We start from the raw sequence: 23,204 nt of genomic DNA, 5'->3' as shown, positions 1-23,204 counted from the left end.
GTCAGTGTATAATAGGTGTACACAGCGCTGTGTATGTATGTCAGTATATATATAATAGGTGTACTGTATGCGCTGTATGTATGTTAGTGTATAAAATAGGTGTACACAGCGCTGTGTACTGTATGTATGTCAGTGTACATAATAGGTGTACACAGTGCTGTGTATCAGTATATAATAGGTGCACAAAGCGCTGTGTATGTATGTCAGTATACAATAGGTGTACACAGCGCTATGTATGTATGTCAGTGTATATAATAGGTATACACAGCGCTGTGTATGTATGGCAGTGTATGTAATAGGTGTACACAGTGCTGTGTGTATGTCAGTGTATATAATAGGTGTACACAGCGCTGAGTATGTATGTCAGTGTATATAATAGGTGTACACAGCGCTATGTATGTATGTATGTATGTATGTCAGTGTATATAATAGATGTACACAGTGCTGTGTGTCAGTATATAATAGGTGTACACAGCCCTGTGTATGTATGTCAGTGCACACAGCGCTGTGTATGTATGTCAGTGTATATAATAGGTGTACATAGCGCTGTGTATGTATATCAGTGTACACAGCACTGTGTATGTATATCAGTGTACACAGCGCTGTGTATGCATATCAGTGTACACAGCACTGTGTATGTATATAAAGGCTCGGATAAACCACGGACAGTTACCGGTAACAATACATAAATCAGTAAAGAATGATCACATGTGACCTGGCTCAGTAATGCACTAACCCTTTCTCCCATTAGGATCCTGTATACGGCAGAGTGAGGCCGGGACCAAGCAGCCAGAAGCTGTATACACCTCCCAGGTTCTGCGAGGGATCTTCTCCATCCAGACGCATCCGGGAAACCTAAAATACAGAGCACAGAATAATGTGACTTCCAGCAGAATATAATACACAGAATCCCCCAGATTTCTCTATCATTATCCTGCTCCCCAATAGTACTGGGGGCCCCTATGTTCCAGCATCATTCATATAACGCACAATGCTTTTACTGGATCATCAACACCACATCTGTTACCTATGTAATATTCATGTTAGTGTAATTAGTATCTGAGGATCCGTGGGATGGGAATCAATGCACCCCCACATTGTACCCCAGATTCTTTCATGTTCCTCCCTATGTGTGATACAAGCTATGTGCAAAACTTATTCTATGGCAGAGGTGGGCAACGGGCGGCCCGCGAGGCGCTTATGTCCGGCCCGCCGCACTGACATTCAGTACCATGACAAGCGGCCCAACTATGAATAGCCGCTTGTCATTTAAATTGCAGAGGGGACCGGGAGAGATCTGTTCCGGCGCCGCTGCTGTCAATGGCGGCCTGTGCTTGTCGCGCACAGCATTACTGGGAGCGTGGGAGGGGATGCGGTGACGCGACAGCCGCTTTGCTGCCATTGGTTGCTACGCCCGCCATGTGACCGCGTCCCCTCCCACACCACAATAATGTTGTGCACTGTGCAGGGCGGGCGCAGTCCGGATTCCACATCTCTGAGGCGGTAAATGTTAACTCGCCTCTCTCCTGCCTTCCCCTCTCAGCTACTTGCCTCTTTCCTGGCTTCCCCTCTCAGCTACTTGCCTCTTTCCTGGCTTCCCCTCTCAGCTACTTGCCTCTTTCCTGGCTTCCCCTCTCAGCTACTCGCCTCTTTCCTGCCTTCCCCTCTCAGCTACTTGCCTCTTTCCTGGCTTCCCCTCTCAGCTACTTGCCTCTTTCCTGGCTTCCCCTCTCAGCTACTTGCCTCTTTCCTGGCTTCCCCTCTCAGCTACTTGCCTCTTTCCTGGCTTCCCCTCTCAGCTACTTGCCTCTTTCCTGGCTTCCCCTCTCAGCTACTTGCCTCTTTCCTGGCTTCCCCTCTCAGCTACTTGCCTCTTTCCTGGCTTCCCCTCTCAGCTACTCGCCTCTCTCCTGCCTTCCCCTCTCAGCTACTTGCCTCTTTCCTGGCTTCCCCTCTCAGCTACTCGCCTCTCTCCTGCCTTCCCCTCTCAGCTACTTGCCTCTTTCCTGGCTTCCCCTCTCAGCTACTTGCCTCTCTCCTGCCTTCCCCTCTCAGCTACTTGCCTCTTTCCTGGCTTCCCCCCTATCTCAGACGCCACTGATACATTTTATTAAAGCAAAGTAAGGAGCAGGCTATTTTCTCTGCACTATACATTATAGATGTGTGTGTGTGTATATATATATATATATATATATATATATATATATATATATACACACACACACACACACATCTATAATGTATAGATGTGTGTGTGTATGTATGAATATATATATATATATATATATATATATATATAAATATATAGATACCCACACACAGTGTTACATGTGTGTGTGTGTGTATATATATATATATATATATATAAATAATAAAAGTGCGTGGTCCGGCACCTGGGGAGTATCCAAAGATAGTGAGGCAGCACTCATCCGGATTTGTAGAAAATAAATGCAGACCTGACAACTGCAGCGAGAAGTTCAAGTTATCATTGGTTCGGCCCTCCGACACACTTCAGATTTTTCATACGGCCCCCGACAGAAATTAATTGGCCACCCCTGTTCTATGGGAATGTCAAACAATCTCTCTCCCATTGTATAAAGCTGTTTGTCCACTATTACATACATACAGACATACATGCATACATACATACATGAATACATACATACATACATACATCATACCTCCCAACATTAGACCTAAGGCAAGTGGGACGTTGTGTGCAGCCAGCATTTTGGGGGTGTGGCCTATACTTGCCACGGGCAGGAGGCGGGAACATCTAAAAAAAACAGGACGGTCCCACAAAAAGCGAAACAGTTGGAGGTATGCCTGCATGCCTATATAAACAATGCACAAGGGACACATGTGAAAAGAGCTTATAGGAAGGTGGTATAATGCTAATAACAAAAGCGAGGGAGCGCTGGTAGGAGTGTAAGCAGTGGGACAAGCCAATAGGACATAAGTCTGGAGAAGTGATAATGCAGCAGCCATTCAGCTGCTGTCAATTTTCCAATCCAGCCTGTAACATGACAGTTAGGAGCTGACTGGCTTAAGATGGCCATACACCTACAGATTGATTGTCATATCTGGCTGGTTGGAACAAACACCTGGTAATATCTGAGTGACAGTTTGTCAGTTTTCCAGCATCTCACAGCAAATGGTCAACTGTCATCTGCTGTTATCCACTACCAGGCTTTTGTTCCAGCCAGCCAGATCAGACAATAAATCTGTAGCTGTTTGGCCAGCTTATGTGTGTCACACGGGAACTTACATATAACATACATGTGATATAATCTGCGGCGAGTCACCAGGGATCACCACACACGTGGGGAGACCACATAGAGATGTCTGGGAAACTGGGATTTTTCTCCCTAGATCCCAAACAAATACAAAGATATGACAACAAACCTGAAAAAACCATGAGAACTATTTTATTACTTTTTCTACCAACTGATCTTTTATATTCCCCCCCCCCCCCCCTTCACTGCATATAAGGATCACACTGTAAGAAAGCTCCTGCAGCAGGTGATCACAGCTGGGGATGATGTCACAGACACATCATGACATCACACACGCAGAGTTCTGAGAGATTGCCTTGGAACCCTCACTTCTCAGTACGAGTTGCAAAATGGAGGTATGTTTTCCTTGAGCTCCCTAATTTCTTGTATTTGTGGATCTTTTCCTGCCCCAAACTTTTTTCTATTGTCTCCAAACATTGTCATTCTTATTTAGGCCTAAATGCTAAATCAGCCGCCTGCCCTCTCTTCGTCCAGGTGCTCGCAAATATAAGTCAGTATCAACTGACTTATATTTGCAAAGGCAGGTAAAACCTGACCATCTAATGATTTGTACTGCTGCAGGCACATGCGAGGGGATATGGTGGCGACGGTGTCACAGGGATACGTGGGTCGGTGTCACAGGGACTCGGTAACCTGTGAGCTTCGCAGGTTACCCAGTCTATTAGAATGACCCCCTTGGGTTACGGTAGACTCTGGGCAGGTTTAAGGTTAAAATCAATGGTAAACTATTTCTCATTCCCTCTGCAGGAGATGGAGTACAGATATTTCATGTGGAGTGTTATGAAGCACAAAGTGTGAGTGTTGTTATTACTCCTCATCTGTATAACTGAGTGCTGTCAGATGGCCCATCAATTCCAGTCCCTATAATACTCTGTATATTCTGTTTCTAGGGAATTTCCTCAAAAAGTCCCCAAATTAAACTGGGTGATTGGCTATAGATGCCCGAAGCCTTTTGTAAGTTATTTACATTTCTTATATCTATGTCTCTCTCTGGCCCTTATTCTGGTTGGTGCGGCCAGAGCCGCACACGGTGCTCCGGCCGCACAAACCAATCCCCGCCCACGAGACGGATCGCCACGGCCGTCCGTACACGGACGGCTGGCGATCCGCATAAAAATGGTGGGGCGTACGCCTCCACCATGGTGGGAGCTGCCCCCTGCATTCGATGGTCGTCGACCATCGAAGGCAGGGCCGCACGCCACAGCAGCTCCCGCAAGCTGAGACCACACGGACAATCGTCCGTGTGATAGCTTGTATGGGGGCTGAGAGCTGACATCCGGCGAGGTCAGCTTTCCGCCCCCATCAGTGGCGTCATACCCTGATTAGCATGCATACGCCCCGCGTTTGCATGGGAACGCCCATGAAACGCGGGGCGTATACATAGGGAAATGAGGGTATGAAGCCCCTCACGCCCCTATACGCCCCCTTTGCGGCGGACGAAATACGTCTGCGGCGAATGGGGCTGCACATGCGCAGATTGACCTCTGCGCATGTGCAGACTAAAAACATCGGCGGTACGGCCGCACGCGGGCCGTACCGCACGATGCAGAATAAGGGCCTCTATGTGGCCATTTATTATGCAATATATTACGTATCCCCTAAATGTATGTAGGAGGGACCCCAGCAGGAATCTCCGATCCCTTCTGCGTTCTCTGCTGTCCTGTCACTCCCCCAAATGCTCCCCTATATACACAACCAGGAATGGTGACATGTATGACACACATTTAATGGGTTATATTGTCTAATAATCTTCTTTTTCCCCTCTGCAGCAGATGCTGGTGCCCATACCAGGTACGTCCTGAGATGTTACTAATTACCTTTTATTATATACAAATTGTTGTAGTTTTATACAATAAACCATGTAATATCCTCATTTTATTCCTCAGAGGTGTCACCAGGGAAGGAAACAGAAGTGAGGTAATTATATCATTTTATTACTTGCACAATATTAGTCTGGTAGAACAGGGCCTCCACATGACGTCGTTAGGTGACTTTGCATCACTTGTCATCGTGTGGGGCTGATTCATACCTGTGGGAAGAGTCAGCCCCACACCATCAAATGTATTTCCCCCCTCCGTGTGCAGTGCGGTGTAAGCCAATAGTAACCCGGCGCTGCGATGGCCGTAGGAATATCGGGGGCTGATGGCGCCAGCAGCCATTCCTCCCAGCGGCCGGGCCCGTCTGCTTTTATGTGTGTCACTCCCAAATAACGCTAGGGTAACGCACACACACGCAGACTGGCTTTTAATCAACCAGCGTACAGCCTGCGATTGCGGGCCATCACCAGCTGTGGCCGCATGGAGGGCTTGTGCATGCGCGGTTCTCCGATAATCCAATCATCACATAATCCATTCCTAGCCGTACTTACATAATATACAGAAACGTACTTACATAATATACAATAATAATGATAAGTATTGCAGGGATCAGCTGCTAACTGTCACTTCTTTTCTGTTCTGGATCTGTTATAGGACGGTGATGATCAATAACTGGACCTATGATGAGTAGGTATCTGATTGACTGTATTATGGAGCGCAGATAAGATACATGCATCCCATTGGACGTGTCACTACAATCCCGGGTGTACAGCAGTATATACTGACATTCCATGGCAGTATACAGAGTTATTTTGTTTCTGTGCAGGGTAAATACAGCCTGCTTTATTTTTACTGCAATACTGATCTACGCTTACACATCTGCTCGCACAGAGGTAAAACTATTCGATGGTTTCTCACCATCAAATGATTTCCCCTCTGTTCACTATAAGAAGTAGCCAGGACTTACTTTTTAGTAGAACGGTGATGGCTGATTTGAAGGCGGTGATGTCATCCACCTGCCCCGAGTAGGCAGCGGCATGGGCTCCGCCCAGCATTTCTATGGGTGCGCCCACCGTTTTTGTAGGTCCACCCATCGACGTGGTTTTTTGTGGGTCCACCCTGGGACGCCCCCTGCCTGTCAAGAAAGAAAAAGTTATCTGAAGCTGCTCGCAGCCAGGGCCTGCATGACAATGCGCAGACTCAAACATTGGCCAAGGGTGCGAATTCGGACCTTCTGAATCGGTGCCTAGATCTAGCACACAGGCAGAGGTCAGACCATGGAATAGAATTACTAAGCAGCAGTATTTACCAGCTGCTGATTCTCTGCTGATCTTGGTTCTGATCATGTATCAGAAACACAACTGGTTTTACTGTACATTTCAGGGTCAGACCTGTAGAGAAACTCTCATGTGTATATTGTGTATAGTGCGGTAGTGTCACGTTGTGTGGATCACACTAATGTGCTGCTGAGCTTTGTGTATCACCTCTAATTATTATTATTCTACCCCAACAGCAGTCCCAACATGTCATCTGCGTAAGTAGCTGTTATCTTTCTCTAACATGTGCCCAGTAACACCCGCACCAGGTATTAGTCATGTGTACCCCTGTATATACAGCCCATGGTAGTATAAGGACATAGAGGGGGCCGTCATACACATCAGTATGTGCCCAGCTTACACCCAGTAACACCCACACCAGGTATTAGTCATGTGTACCCTGTATATACAGCCCATGGTAGTATAAGGACATAGAGGGGGCCGTCATACACATCAGTATGTGCCCAGCTTACACCCAGTAACACCCACACCAGGTATTAGTCATGTGTACCCTGTATATACAGCCCATGGTAGTATAAGGACATAGAGGGGGCCGTCATACACATCAGTATGTGCCCAGCTTACACCCAGTAACACCCACACCAGGTATTAGTCACGTGTACCCTGTATATACAGCCCATGGTAGTATAAGGACATAGAGGGGGGACCGTCATACACATCAGTATGTGCCCGGCTTATGCCCAGTAACACCCGCACCAGGCATTAGTCACGTGTACCCTGTATATACAGCCCATGGTGGTATAAGGACATAGAGGGGGACCGTCATACACATCAGTATGTGCCCGGCTTACACCCAGTAACACCCACACCAGGTATTAGTCACGTGTACCCCTGTATATACAGCCCATGGTAATATAAGGACATAGAGGGGGACCGTCATACACATCAGTATGTGCCCGGCTTACACCCAGTAACACTCGCACCAGGCATTAGTCACGTGTACCCCTGTATATACAGCCCATGGTAGTATAGGGACATAGAGGGGGGACCGTCATACACATCAGTATGTGCCCGGGTTACACCCAGTAACACCCGCACCAGGTATTAGTCACGTGTACCCCTGTATATACAGCCCATGGTAGTATAAGGACATAGAGGGGGACCGTCATACACATCAGTATGTGCCCGGCTTACACCCAGTAACACCCGCACCAGGTATCAGTCACGTGTACCCCTGTATATACAGCCCATGGTAGTATAATGACATAGAGGGGGGACCGTCATACACATCAGTATGTGCCCGGCTTACACCCAGTAACACCCGCACCAGGTATTAGTCACGTGTACCCCTGTATATACAGCCCATGGTAGTATAAGGACATAGAGGGGGACCGTCATACACATCAGTATGTGCCCGGCTTACACCCAGTAACACCCGCACCAGGTATTAGTCACGTGTACCCCTGTATATACAGCCCATGGTAGTATAAGGACATAGAGGGGGGCCGTCATACACATCAGTATGTGTCAGCTTACACCCAGTAACACCCACACCAGGTATTAGTCACGTGTACCCCTGTATATACAGCCCATGGTAGTATAATGACATAGAGGGGGGACCGTCATACACATCAGTATGTGCCCGGCTTACACCCAGTAACACCCGCACCAGGTATTAGTCACGTGTACCCCTGTATATACAGCCCATGGTAGTATAAGGACATAGAGGGGGACCGTCATACACATCAGTATGTGCCCGGCTTACACCCAGTAACACCCGCACCAGGTATTAGTCACGTGTACCCCTGTATAGACAGCCCATGGTAGTATAATGACATAGAGGGGGGACCGTCATACACATCAGTATGTGCCCGGCTTACACCCAGTAACACCCGTACCAGGTATTAGTCACGTGTACCCTGTATATACAGCCCATGGCATATACAGTCTCTTACATTGCACAGTCCTATAATATAATCTCTGTTCTTTGTTAGTAAACCAGCGAGGTTCTCCCAGAAATGGTGGAGGAAGCAAGTCACCAAGTGAGTAGTAACCGGATATTGGCCGTGAGTAAGACCTGATCGGGCAATTATCGTATGACTGCGCATGCAAACAGCGGTCCTTTTGATTACAGCCAGTGAGTGATTGGCTAGCTAGTGTTATCCATACGAAAGTTGATTGACAGGCGAGGGGAGTAACGCTGGCGTGTTTCTGGCGGTAGTGAGGGCCCGCTGATGTCAGCAGCGGCCTCATTGTCCCCATCACCATTGCAGCGCCAAGTAACGCCTAGCTTACTCAGCGCTGCGAACAGTTGGGAAAACCATTCCATGGTGAGTGATTGTGAAGGGTCTTCTTCTCCCGTGACTGGCAGCGATCATGTGTACATTGGTGCGGGAAGGGGGTGTTTGCAGTTGGCAGGGTGGCCCAGGTCTGAATCGGGACGGTAATCCCTTCTCATTCCAGCATTACCCTATAGTAAGGGCTATATTACATGGGGGCGGTGGAGACGGGGACATTACCAGATATGGCACCATGATTAATGTAACCTATAGCAGGTGGTATAAATAGGGGTCAGTGATCCCTGATACTGCCTCGTAGTGATTGTATGTTGGCAGGTGATGTATAGAAACGCTCATTTTATCCCATTGCAGATTCTTCACCTGTTTCTGCTGCAGAACGCGCACCTTATAAGGTAAGTACACAGGAGCGTCACAGGGGTACTGGCTGCAGTACAGGCAAGCGCGTTCCTGGCTCTCATAACCACAGCACCACAGTAATGTCAGGGACGTCCCCACATTGTCTCTAGGATAGTTACGGTGGTCTGGCCTGTTGGGAACTTTACATTAATGTCATGTAGTCAGAATGATAATTACACAGCGAGAGCCGCGGTCTGTAGCGTCAGATTACTTCCCAGTCCCCTTATGGATAATAACCAGAACTACACCAGATCCTTCCAATGTTACTGTTGTAGGGAAAGGGGGAATGGGGTGTCGACCAGTGCACAGGCTGGTATCAAAAAGACGGTAACAACGATGGTGTATATGCAGTGGCGTAACTAATAATTCTGCGCCCTCCCCGCCGAAAATGCAGGGGGGCGCCCCCCCTAGGGTAAACAAATCCCCCCCCCCGCCACCACCGTGCGGCCGTTACCTCAGCCGTTACCTGTGCTGCCAGTCAGTGTGTAGGGGAGCCGGGGAGCGCGGAGGGGAGCCGGGGTGCGGGGGTGTTGTGCGGCGGCAGGGGGGGTTACCTCCTGCCGCATCCGACCGTGTGCGCCTGGTCCCGGTTCTCCCGGCTGCTGCTGCTAGTACTGAGAAGTGACACTTGGAAAATGGCTGCCCCCATAAAAACTGTCTGCAGTATGGGGGCAGCCATTTTCCGAGTGTCTCTTTTTGTATCAGCAGCGCTGCAGCTGCAGCAGTAGCCGGGAGAGCTGGGACCCGGCACAGGTGCTGGCAGCAGAACTTGGCAGTGAGTAACTAATAATAGTCCCGCAGCCCCCCGGCGCCCACACCCCCTCAGCCCTCCTCTGCCCTCATCCTGTTACTCCCCCTGTCCTCATCCTGTTGCCCCCCTGCCCTCATCCTGTTACCGCCTGCACTAATCCTATTACCCTCTGCCCTCATCCTGTTACTCCGCTACCCTCATCCTGTTACCCCCCCCTGGCAACATCCTGTTACCTCCTGCCCACATCCTGTTACCCCCCTGCCCTCATCCTGTTACCCCCCTGCCCTCATCCACTACCCTCATCTTCAATTCCTGGAGCTTCCCCCCCACACACACACAGTCATGTGCGCGTGCGCTCCTGGGAAAGTGGGCGTGGCTTTGTAAAGTGGGCCGTAGCACCAACCTGTGCAGACTTTTCTACTCCCCCTTCCTCTTTGAAATCCCCCTGCCCTCATCCTGCTACTCCGCAACCCTCATCCTCAGGGTTGCCACTTCAGGCATCTTCAATTCCTGGAGATCCCCCCCCCCCCCACACATGCACACACACACACACCTTCATGTGCGCGTGCGCTCCCGGGAAAGTGGGCGTGGCTTTGTAAAACGGGCATGACCTCTTCAGAAAAGTGGGTGTGGCCTCTAATACAGACATGTATTAAAGTCTCTATTGTTACATTTAATAACACATTTCCCCTACTGACAACTCCTATACAGATACCTCATACATCCTCCCCTCCCCCTGACACCAGTGACAACAACTTCACAGCAACCTCCCCCACCCCCTCACTTCTCTAACATGCAAATCTGCCCCAAACACTGACCGTCCACACACACAAATCCCCCCTTCACACTGGCCTCACCATTTCCTCAGCTGACAGCACAGACGGCACTGCCCTGTGTCTGATACACAGTAGCAGCCGGCTTATCTCTCCTCCGGGGCTCAGTTTGGGAGGAAGCACTGCTGCAACATCCTAAGCTGTTGGCTGCACAGTGCTCCTCCATCATCTCCTCTCCTGCAACCCAGTTTAAATATTTCTGGAGGTAGAGGGAGTTGTGCAGCGGACAGCAACTCACAAGTCACATGCCCTGTGACTTTTCTGGCACTGTGGAGGCTTTCAAAGTCACCCGGATTCCGGGAGAATCCCAGAATCCGGGAGACTGCAAAAAGATCCAGGAGGGTTGCCACCGATTTAGGGAGAATCCATGAAATCCTGGAGACGTGGCAACCCTCTCATCCTGTTACTCTGCTACCCTCATCCTGTTACCCCCCCCCCCCCCCCCATTGTGTAAATGCATTATAGTGACTGTATCTTGGCATGTGATGTTAAATACAGTAAATCTTCATTCTTTAGAATTGCAGATACAGCCAGCAGATACAGCCAGCAGATATGTGCGTCTGTATGTATGTATATATATGTATGCATATGTATGCATATGTATATATATGTATGCATATGTATATATATGTATGCATATGTATGTATATGTATATATATATGTATGCATATGTATGTATATGTATATATATGTATGCATATGTATGTATATGTATGCATATGTATGTATATATATGTATGTATATGTATGCATATGTATGTATATGTATATATATGTATGTATATGTATGCATATATATGTATATGTATGCATATGTATGTATATGTATGTATATGTATGCATATGTATGTATATGTATATATATATGTATGCATATGTATGCATATGTATATATATGTATGCATATGTATATATATGTATGCATATGTATGCATATGTATATATACATACATACAGTCTCACACACACCCCGTGGGGGTCATTCAGATATAAGACTCACCAAATCATCCTGAACCTGCCGCCACCATTACGGCCTGCTGATTGCTACACTGCTCATGGCGCGGCTGCTCACCGGTACTGCGGTCTCTGCAACGGAAAAACAAATTTGGCTGGAATTGCCTTTTTATTACCACCAATAAACAGTGATGTCATCATTACACGGTCTGGTCACTTACTATTGCTACTTGCAGCTCACATATTGGAGGTTATTCTGGTTGACTCGCAAAGGCTGCAAATCTCGCTGTCTTTGGCACACCGCCCCATCGCACGCCACGATCCCCTGCAGGCATGTGAATGGATGTTTTGCATAAACATCCATTCGCAGCCTTGCGTGCAGGGACAAAATAATTTCATGGTTGATGACCATCGTATGAATTTGCCAGCGCGCAGATCTGAAGCACCTCTGTGGTGTTTTAGATCTACGGGCGCCCTGACATCCGCTGCCCGACCCCCACACCATCGGGGAATTACCATGGGAACACACAGCATTTTCATGGAAATGCCCATGAAACGCTGGGCGTTCCCATGGGCGAATCCCCCGGCCCGCCGCCCCCTGCCCGCACTGTTTTGTGCGAGCACCAGGTGAATAATCTGTTCACCGTGGCCACTCGCACACAGCCGCTGCACATGTGCATAAATTACTATGCACATGCGCAGTCGCAAAACATCGTTCCCCCCCGTGTGGTCGCGCCCATTATGCTTAGTGAGTAAAAGGTATTTCAGCTTTGAAGCAGATTTGGGCTGTGTAATCTGTGCTGGATGGGCCCATCATATATGACCTGCTGTGGGGTGTAATGCGGCCACACCCGATAAATGGGGTAATATTCACCCCTGTAGAGTCGGAGATACCCGCAGGGCCGTCGCTACCCGCTCACCAGAGCCTGCAAAGCAAGGAGGCGCTGTGTTCCATAGGCGCTTCCCTGCTCTGCGACTCTACTGAGTCTGCCACTGCACAGAATGGGATGTGCGCTGCTGCTGCTGCGCCTGTCACAGTGTGTGACAGCCAGGCAGCAGTGCTGGCAGCAGAGGGGAGAGAGGGATAAGTGCAGCAGTGGGTCGGGACACTCCGGAGGACAGCAGCACCACCAGGGGAAGTCCTGGTCTGCAGAAAGGTACAGGAAGTATAAACTGCGCTAAATATAAAGAAACAGTGTATGCAGGGCCGGTGCAAGGCACCGGAGTGCCCCAGGCGAGTCGGGGTGGGGGCGCCCCGGTGTCGGGGGGGGGGAGCACCTGTCCTGCGGCGCTGTGTATTTAAATCTGGCGGCGGAGGCAGCGGGGGTCCCTGCAGTCCATTAGAAATCACGAGCGCTATCCGCCGGGCTATGCGGAAGCGCTTCTAGTGTGAAAACACTGGCAGCACGCTGATTGGCTGAGATCAGCCTGCGCCGTGCTGCCAGAGTTTTCACACTAGAAGCGCTTCCGCATAGCCCGGCGGATAGCGCTCGTGATTTCTAATGGACTGCAGGGACCCCCGCTGCCTCCGCCGCCAGATTTAAATACACAGCGCCGTAGGACAGGTAACCGGGCGGCACAAAATGCCGCCCTCCAGTGGCCGGCGCCCTAGGCAAATGCCTAGATTTGCCTAGTGGTGGCGCCAGCCCTGAGTGTATGACATAAAAATGTACAATTTAATATATGAAATGCATAAAAAAATCAAAAACCAATATAAACAATGAAGCGATAATGATATAAAATGATTAAAATTACTGCAAATCGTTAATCAATCAGTGCATTGGACATGAGTGTATGGATAATCACCCTTCCTTTGTGGCCCACCAGTACTGGGGAAGTCCTTTTGTTTATAGAATTGTAATATCCAGTAAATGGAAAGTGGGGGGTCTCTTCCTCTCCTTTGCCAATATGAAACTGGGTCTGTTAGGAGGTGGCGTTTCTCCAAAGGTGGTGTTGCTGCAGTGAGTTTAGTATTTGCTACAGGGAAAACGTAGGAACATAATTTGCAATTCCTTATTTATCAGTTGTATACTTTTGTTTGCAGTGTTTCTGAGTACCCCAGTCTTGCTTCTCACAGACTGCATCACCAATTTCACACATTAGTCCTGGTCTGCACCTTCCTTCCTCACTGTGGTGCTGAGCCCCTCCCCCTGATCTCTGCATCAGGGTCAAGAACTGCATGTGCAGAGCAGGGATTGGAGGATCTCAACACATACTGATTAGAAGAGAGCCCCTGATTGGTGGAGCCTAGGGATGGCCATCATTGCCATTGCCATCAATGGTTGCCATCGATGGCAATTCTGCAACTGGTCATCGATAGTGCTAAACTATGCAATGGATGACCATCGATATTTTTACATATCGATGGTCATCCATTGTGTTTGATTGATTGGCCTGTGGGCCAATCAAATCACGGGAAGCAGAGCTTTGCGGGTGTCGGGAGCAGAGCTATGTTCCGTGTCCCATCACTTTGAAAAAAATCAAAACATCGTTTTGCTGTTCCATCAATGGAGGGAAACCATCTAGTTCTCTCCCATCGATGACAAAAGTATTTAATATCGGCCATGAACCATCAATGATTTTGAATCATCGATGGCCATCCCTAGTGGAGCCTACCATTCACCACTGACCCCTGGAACACCGAGGATCCCACAGCTGAGCACATGGCTTCCTCTGTAAGTTACTGCACCCAGCACCTTGCCTCCTCTGCCCCTGTAGCTCCTGCCTCTCTGCAGCCTCTCTCTCTCTCTCTCCTCATCTGTTCTACCCCCTCCTTACCCAGCATCTGTCCCCCTCTCCCTAGCCAGTACCCCCGCCCTCTCCCTGCCCAGCATTTGTCCCCCTCTCAATGCCCAGCATTGTCTCCCCATCCCTGCCCAGTATCTGTCCCCCCCATCCAGTGGCGTAACTATAAATTCTGCTCCCCCCTGCCAAAAAGTTTTTGGCGCCCCCCCCCCCCCCCCGGCTCCTCTCCGGCGTGTTTCCCCAGCGTGTGATGTCATCACATAACGGAGAAGCTAAAGCAGGAGAGAGGAAGAGAGACCAGCATACACTGATGCTTCCCTTGACTCTGACACATCCCAGGCCACCCTAGCATGCCCATCCGCCTGCCCATCCTCTACACAGTAGCCAATAGCCGGCTGTGTACAGTAAATTTAATCAGTGGGGGGATTTGTCATCTCTGCCATTGCCGCACCCGCACTGTGGCTGACTCGCCTCCAGTGCTCAGCCAGTGGGCAGCGGCAGGCAGCAGCATGTCAGTGCGTCGAGCGGGTGCCAGCGCCCAAACAGACCCCACTGCTTCTTGCTCCCCCAAGCGGCTGCTGGGGCTGCCTTACAGTAGTTACGCCACTGCCCCCATCTCCCTGCCCAGCATCTCTCCACCCTCCCTGACCAGTATCTCCCCCTCTCCCTGATCAGCACCTGTCCCCCCTCCTGCCCAGTATCTGCCCCCTATCCCTGCCCAGTATCTGCCTTCCTCTCCCTGCTCAGCACCTGTCCCCCTCCTGCCCAGTATCTGCCCCCCTATCCCTGCCCAGTATCTGCCTTCCTCTCCCTGCTCAGCACCTGTCCCCCCTCCTGCCCAGTATCTGCCCCCCTATCCCTGCCCAGTATCTGTCCCCCTCCCTGCCCAGTATCTGCCCCCTCTCCCTGCTCAGCATCTGTCCCCCTCTCCCTGCCCAGCATCTGTCCCACCTCTCCCTGCCCAGTATCTGCCCCCTCTCCCTGCCCAGAATCTGCCCCCTCTCCCTGCCCAGCATCTGTCACATATATCCCTTCCCAGTATCTGCTCTCCTTTTCCTGCCCAACATCTGTCCCCCCCTCCCGCTCAGTATCTGCCACCCTCTCCCTGCCCAACATGTCATCCCTCTCCTTGCCCAGTATCTGCCCCCTCTCCCTGCCCAGCATCTGTCATCCCTCTCCCTGCCCAGTATCTGCCCCTCTCCCTGCCCAGCATCTGTCCCCCCTCCTGTGCAGTATCTGCCCCCCTCTCCCTGCCCAGCATCTGTACCCCATCTCCCCACACATAGGCGTGCGCAGAACATTTTATTAGGGGGTGCACCATCAAAGGGGTGTGCGTAGCATCACCTATTGGGCATAGCTAACACTGCTCATTGGGTGTATCGAACACTGCCAAACTGGCGTGTCTACCATCATCTATTGGCACTCGCTACAATATAAAACGTCTCTCTGCCACACCATAATCTCCTGCCTAGTTCAGCTCTGTGTAACAGTACATGCAAATAAAGTCACAAACATATATGGATGATGCAGGTATGTAGTGATATGACAATGGTCTAGTACAATTAACAATGCAAAACACATAATTGATTGATGGGCGCGTCTTTTAATGGAATACAGTTCTAAACAGAAAAAGTCGTTGGTAAAAGGTATCGCTAATGGCAGGGAGGTGTTCATTAATGTGGGCACAGCATTAGGGGGTGCCTGTGCACCCCTAACACTCAATGTGCGCACACCTATGTCCCCACATCTATACCCCCTCTCTCTCTCCCTAGCATCTGCCCCTCTCTCCAGATCTGTCCCCCTCTTTTTGCCCATTATATGCCCATCTGCACTAACTAACACTACTGGGAGTTATGTATAATGGGCAATACTACTGTGGGTGTTTTAAGTGGCAGCACTGTTGGCATTACGTTTAAGGGACACTACTTATGTGGGCATTGTGTATAAGGGACACTACTATGTGGTGTATTGTGAATCAGAGGCACCATGTGTGAAATAAATTAAATTGTGCTACTTTATGGTGTAATTAATTTGTTGCCGAGATCTTGCCCATAAAATGATGGAACTTGCTGCCGCCTCATAACAACCTGACCAATGATGGCTACAATTCCATGCGGGGATTCTGGCGCAAGCGAGCGATCCCATTGGACAGGAGAAAGCTCAGCCAGAACTGATGTACAGTAACCACACCCAATGTCAGATCAGGGCCAATGTTGCAGATCAGGCACCAACATGATATCAAGTCCACACAAGCCTCAGGTTTATGGGCAATTTGGAACTGGCGTGCTTACTGCCATCTTTAATAAGGGTATGGGGCTGGATGGTGAGGACCCCATAGGATAACCCTCTCTGCAGGGTGCGCGATACCATGTCTTTACATCATCTGCTGCTTTTCTGTAACAATGCCACGCAGCCACGAATTAGGGGCAAGTACCCACTATGGCACAGATTACCACTAGGGATAGGGGAGCGGAGCATTCCGTATATATTACCCTCCCTTATAGAGGACCCAACTCACAAACAGGTACAGCACATCAACCAATAGGAAGCAGCACAATAACTGAGACATGTAGAAGACAACTCGCTGTGTGTAGGTGACAGTCAGCGGCTTTCTGCCAACACAATGGCCTCTGGCAACAGAGGTAACAATGACCAATCCCCAGGTTCTCTCAGCCAATCACTTCTGTGATACACTCTAATGTGACCGCCTCTCACTGTGAAATGTATTATAGTTGTATTATAGTTTTAGTTCATTGGAAAGGGTTTGGGGATGAGGAAAGATCCTGGGTTTCTGAGAAGTCTTTACATGCTCCCAGGTTAAAGGCTGCTTTCTTTAAACAGTTTCCATGGAAACCCGGTGCCAAGGGTTCGGTGACCCCTCCTCAAGGGGGGGTACTGTCAGAGGCCGCGCGAGCGTCTCCCGTCCCCGCCCGGCGGCCTCTAGACTGTGCCTCCCGGCGGTTGTTAAGCAGCCTGGACGACACAGTGACGTCAGCCCTGAACTTCCGCCCGGCGTTACTAAGCGCCCGGGACGCGGCGCTCCCTCGCTGCCTTCTCTGCCGCAGCGCTTGCCTAGGCGACAGAGGACGCCAGGCAGCTGCGAGCAGAAGGGTGTGCAGCGTCCAGCTGTCCTGGATAATTAGATGAGCCAGCCGGTCACTCATTAGCCGGGACTCCTTTTTAAACCTTCCGGGGAAGCTGGATAGTTGCCGGTTATAGTTCTGACCAGCGTGTTCAGAGTGTTCCCGGTCCCCGGCGGTTACCCTTGCCTGTCTAAGCCTGTTTGGTGCTGCTGGCCCAAAGGTTTCACCCCTGCATTCCAATGTCCTTGTTCAGAGGTTCCCTGCCTGTCAGTGCTGCGGTGTCCCAACTTCCCTGCCGTATAACATCTCTCAGATAAATTGGGGAATTAATCCACCAGTTCATTATTGGAGTTTTCATTGTTGCTTATTACTTCACTGCATATTGTTACACCATTGTCGCTTATTACATCCCTGTGTATTGTTACACCTATACCTCTGTATATTGTCTCGCTGCTATTATTAATTATATCCTTGTGTATTGTTACACCTGTTTACCTCTCGACATCCTGGTGTATTGTTACATCTGTACTACCCAAGGTACTGTCACCTCCTGGGGCCACGATTGGCTCTTCAGCCCATAGGGGGATCAGTGGCCCGCTACTGTCCGTGTTCTGTCCTCTTGCTCTTGGTCCGTCTCCACGGATATGTTGTCCCATTAAAAGTTCTGCCTGTAACGGAGTCTGGGCGGACTTAATTCGCCCCTACAGCCGGGACGGGTACCGACGAAGCCTAGTTCTGCACATATCCGTGGACGCTAGGCCAAGGCAACAGAGTTAGGGAGCGGGGCCTCTGACACCTCTTTAATACGGTGCGAAGAACCACCCGGTCAGCGTGCAAAACCAGGAAAGGGGACTTGCATGACAGAGCAGACAGATCCGACACCCTCTGGGCCGATGCTATTGCCAATAAGAAAACTGTTTTCCAGTTAAGTCAACACAGGTCCACGGACCGCAAAGGCTCAAATGGTGGTTTCAGAGGCGCAGATAACACAAGGGAAAGGTCCCAAGGAGCAAGTGGGTGACAAAGGTAGGCTGTATATGCAAAACACCCTGCAGGAATGCGTGGACATCCGGCAAAAGTGCTAATCTGCGGTGAAACAAGATGGACAAAGCCGAGACTTAAAACTTCAAGGTAGATAAGCGCAATCCAGCCTCCAGGCCCTTCTGTAAGAAAGATAGAATCTGAGTCAGGCGGTAAGTCCTAGGATTGAAGTGGCGAGTTCTACACCAAACAAAGTAGGCCCGCCAAACACGATGGTAAGCCCTCGCCGAGGAAGCCTTCCTTGCTCTAAGCATGGTGGAGATTACTCGTGCATTAAACCCCCTGGCTCTCAACAGAGAGGTCTCAATAGCCACCCCATCAAAGCCAGGCGCCTCAGATCTGGACCCTGAGAGAGAAGGTCCGGGCGCAATGGAAGGTGAATCGGGGGGGGGGGAACAATGACAGAGCCTGAAGATCTGAGAACCAGACTCGTCTGGGCCAATGCGGAGCCACCAGGATCAATGTGCCCCCCTCTGCCTTCAGTTTGCAAACCACTCGCAGGAGGAGGGAGAATGGCGGGAAGGCGTACATCAGCCTGAATGGCCACGGGGCGGACAGGGCGTCCACCAAGATGGCGGCTGGGTCGCGAGCCCTGGATCCGTAAAGAGGGACCTTTTGGTTGTGTTGAGAGGCCATCAAGTCCACCTCGGGTAAACCCCATCGTCGTACCAGCATCTGAAACACCTCCTGATGGAGGCACCATTCGCCGGCATTCAATGTTTGACGGCTTAGGAAGTCCGCTTACCAATTCTGGACTCCTGGGATAAAGACCGCTGAAAGAGCCGGAATCTTCTTTTCCGCCCACTGAAAGATGCGGGATGCTTCCACCATTGCAGCCCAGCTGTGAGTGCCACCCTGGTGGTTGATATAAGCCACCGTGGTCGCATTGTCCAACTGGACCTGCACCGGACGACCCCTCAGCCAGGGTTCCGCCAGGCAAAGAGCTTGGAAGACCGCCCTCAGTTCGACGACATTGATTTGAAGCTTGGCATCCGAGGTAGACCAAAGGCCTTGGAACGACCTCTGGCAAGTGACCGCACCCCAACTGTGGAGACTGGGATCCGTGGTGAGGAGGGTCCATTGGTGGATCCAGAATGGCCGTCCCATCGTGAGGTTCTGGTCCAGGAGCCACCATGAGAGAGAGAGAGAGACGGTTATCACCTGAGAAAGGTATGATCCCGACCACTTGGAGAGGATCTCCTTCTGAAGGGGGCGGGAGTGGAACTGGGCATATTCCGCCATGTCGAAGGCCGACACCATGGAACCTAGTATCTTCATGCAAGTATGCATGGACACTTGTCGAGGAGAGAGGAGCCGACCCCGTAATGCGGAGGGCTTGTCCGCAGGCTTGGGGTCGGGGCGTCTGGTGGCCCAGGGACGCTTGCCTCTAGGACGGGAGGTTCTGCCCCCCTGGGAAGATCTGGAGGAGAAGGCCACGGCCCTGGAAACGAAAGGATTGAAAAGCAGGCCGGGGCAGTGTAGCCGGGGTGGATGGTAGAAAGGCAGTTTTTGAAGCTGCCACCGTAGCAACCATTTTATCCAGTTCAGGACCGAATAAGAGGGAACCGTCGAAGGGAAGAGCCTCCAAAGCCTTCTTAGAGTCAGTGTCAGCCTTCCAGGAACGCAGCCATATGGATCTGTGGGTGGCCACTGCTGAAGCTGACACCCTAGAGGAGAGAGAAGCGGAATCAAGAGCTGCCTCGCCTAAGTAGAGGGCAGCCTGATGTATCTACTCTATAGTAGGCAGTAGAGTTTCTGCTGGGGCCCCCTCAGACACCCCTGCCACCAAGACAGCAGATCATTTAGTTAGGCCCATAGCCACCCAGGCTGACGCCAGGGCAGGCCTGCCTGCTGCCCCAGCCGTGGTGTAAATAAGCTTCAGGAAGTTTTCCAACTTCCGGTCCGCTTGGTCCTTAAGAGATGCTGTAGGAATTGGCAACAGAAAGGCTTTTACCAGTTTTGCCACATGAGCGTCTACCCTGGAGGCCGTCTCCCTGGGGGTCCTATCCTCCTGGGGGAGAGGATAGAGGGAGGAGAAACGTTTGTGAATAACAAACCTCCTATTGGGAACCTCCCAATCCTCTCTAATGACCTTGTCAAGGTTATCCGACTTGGGAAACAAATCCAAGGAGCGTTTAGGGCGCTTAAATATAGGGCCCGACTCTACATGCAGATCAGCGTGGTCGTCTATTAGAAGGACCGTCTTAACCGCTGTAATCAGGCCTGGCACATCGAGATGAGACGGGGGGTCCTCTCTAACGCAGGCATCCCCTACGTCAATGGCGACGTCAATGGCGACGTCAATGGCGTCATCGACGGCCTCCTCCAAATAATCGTCATCCTGATCCTCTTCCTCCTCATCATCCGAATCATGCATGAGGAGGGGCCGGAGTGGCGCAGGTTTTTTAACTAAAGACCTGTGTCTATCTGCGGGCAATGAACCATACCCCTGAGCATCCAATGCTGGGGGGGCTACACCCACTGCCGATGAGGACGGGATGGGCTGCTGGGACAGTGCAGCTGAGACCTTATCCACTAGCTGCGCCATCATTTGCACAAGGGATGAGGCCCAAGCAGGTTCCTGAGAGGAGGCCGTAGGCGTGGGCAGCACCTACGCATTGTAGCAGCTTGCACATAAGCCATCCTGTACATAGTCCAGGGGAGATAGGCCCGCATTACAGGCCGTGCATGACAGCAATGCTGGGGCCTCCCCCCTCTTTTGACCCGCCCTTGTTGGGCACAATTACTGGAAATACAGGAGGGCTAAGTACAATATGACACCAAATACACTGCAGCAGTTATTGGGTTAATAAGTACACAGAATACAGCAAGCATAAATAGGCATACAATGCAATGAAGGTAAATGGCACTAGGCTCTTGCAACAGCTATGGCTGGCAGGAGCACTCAGTAACTGTGACCTGTGTCCTGCAGGAGAGGTACAGGGGGGACTTGCCCAAGCCTTCTGGCAGTGAAGGAGTGGAACCCCGGATGGCAATGGAGCTTTTCCGTGTCCCTCCTCACGTGCAGCCAGGCAGACAGGAAGGTATTTCAGTGGCGGGAACTCTCTGTGTGCCAAGCACAGTTCCCTGCCTACTGTCCCCTGGAGAGGGGCTAATGTGCGGGAGCCACCTCCCCCTGCTAACAAATGACCCCCAGGGAAAATATCCACCTGCACCGCCGGTAAAATGGCGGGGATTGGGTGCTCGCCGGGCGGCCCCGCATACCGGCACTGCTGCCCACAGACTAGGATCCCTGGTGGTACAGCAGGACGGGCGGCAAGCCGGCCAACCGCTTGTCAGCACAGCCGGCGGTCACATCTCGCCGGCTGTAACAGCCGTTCTCCGTCATGCGGAGGGCTTGTCCGCAGGCTTGGGGTCGGGGTGTCTGGTGGCCCAGGGACGCTTGCCTCTAGGACGGGAGGATCTGCCCCCCTGGGAAGATCTGGAGGAGAAGGCCTGTCCCCTACTACGGCCCTGGAAATGAAAGGATTGAAAAGCAGGCCGGGGCCGTGTAGCCGGGGTGGATGGTAGGAAGGCAGTTTTTGAAGCTGCCACCATAGCAACCATTTTATCCAGTTCAGGACCGAATAAGAGGGAACTGTCGAAGGGAAGAGCCTCCAAAGCCTTCTTAGAGTCAGTGTCAGCCTTCCAGGAACGCAACCATATGGATCTGTGGGTGGCCACTGCTGAAGCTGACACCCTAGAGGAGAGAGAAGCAGAATCAAGAGCTTCCTCGGCTAAGTAGAGGGCAGCCTGATGTATCTACTCTATAGTAGGCATTAGAGTTTCTGCTGGGGCCCCCTCAGACACCCCTGCCGCCAAGACAGCAGATCATTTAGTTAGGCCCATAGCCACCCAGGCTGATGCCAGGGCAGGCCTGCCTGCTGCCCCAGCCGTGGTGTAAATAAGCTTCAGGAAGTTTTCCAACTTCCGGTCCGCTTGGTTCTTAAGAGATTCTGTAGGAATTGGCAACAGAAAGGCTTTTACCAGTTTTGCCACATGAGCGTCTACCCTGGAGGCCGTCTCCCTGGGGGTCCTATCCTCCTGGGGGAGAGGATAGAGGGAGGAGAAACAAGTGAATAACAAACCGCCTATTGGTAACCTCCCAATCCTCTCTAATGACCTTGTCAAGGTTATCCGACTTGGGAAACAAATCCAAGGAGCGTTTAGGGCGCTTAAATTTAGGGCCCGACTCTACATGCGGATCAGCGTGGTCGTCTATTAGAAGGTCCGTCTTAACCACTGTAATCAGGCCTGGCACATCGAGACGAGACGGGGGGTCCTCTCTAACGCAGGCATCCCCTACGTCAATGGCGACGTCAATGGCGACGTCAATGGCGTCATCGACGGCCTCCTCCAAATAATCGTCATCCTGATCCTCTTCCTCCTCATCATCCGAATCATGCATGAGGAGGGGCCGGAGTGGCGCAGGTTTTTTAACTAAAGACCTGTGTCTATCTGCGGGCAATGAACCATCCCCCTGAGCATCCAATGCTGGGGGGGCTACACCCACTGCCGATGAGGACGGGATGGGCTGTGTTCCCTGCCTACTGTCCCCTGGGGAGGTGCTGATGTGGGGGAGCCACCTCCCCCTGCTAACAAATGACCCCCAGGGAAAATATCCACCTGCACCGCCGGTAAAATGGCGGGGATCCGGTGCTCGCCGGGCGGCCCCGCATATCGGCACTGCTGTCCACAGACTAGGATCCC

At 51.0% G+C, this 23,204-nt stretch overlaps 1 long non-coding RNA gene across 1 annotated transcript in view; it reads right to left on the bottom strand.

Annotated features, from left to right (window-relative positions):
• Window positions 1–6,206, bottom strand: part of LOC146062686 (uncharacterized) — a 77,297-nt gene extending 71,091 nt beyond the window's left edge. Inside the window, exon 1 of the long non-coding RNA XR_014471465.1 lies at window positions 6,081–6,206. This is a non-coding gene — a long non-coding RNA (uncharacterized LOC146062686). The remainder of the gene's footprint in view (window positions 1–6,080) is intronic.
• Window positions 6,207–23,204: the final 16,998 nt, after the last annotated feature.

The sequence above is a fragment of the Crinia signifera genome, chromosome 3, assembly GCF_055691185.1.
Source record: "Crinia signifera chromosome 3, ASM5569118v1, whole genome shotgun sequence".
NCBI lineage: Eukaryota > Metazoa > Chordata > Amphibia > Anura > Myobatrachidae > Crinia > Crinia signifera.
The sequence above is the reverse complement of the archived record's forward strand: the minus strand, read 5'-3'. Positions and strand labels throughout refer to the sequence as shown.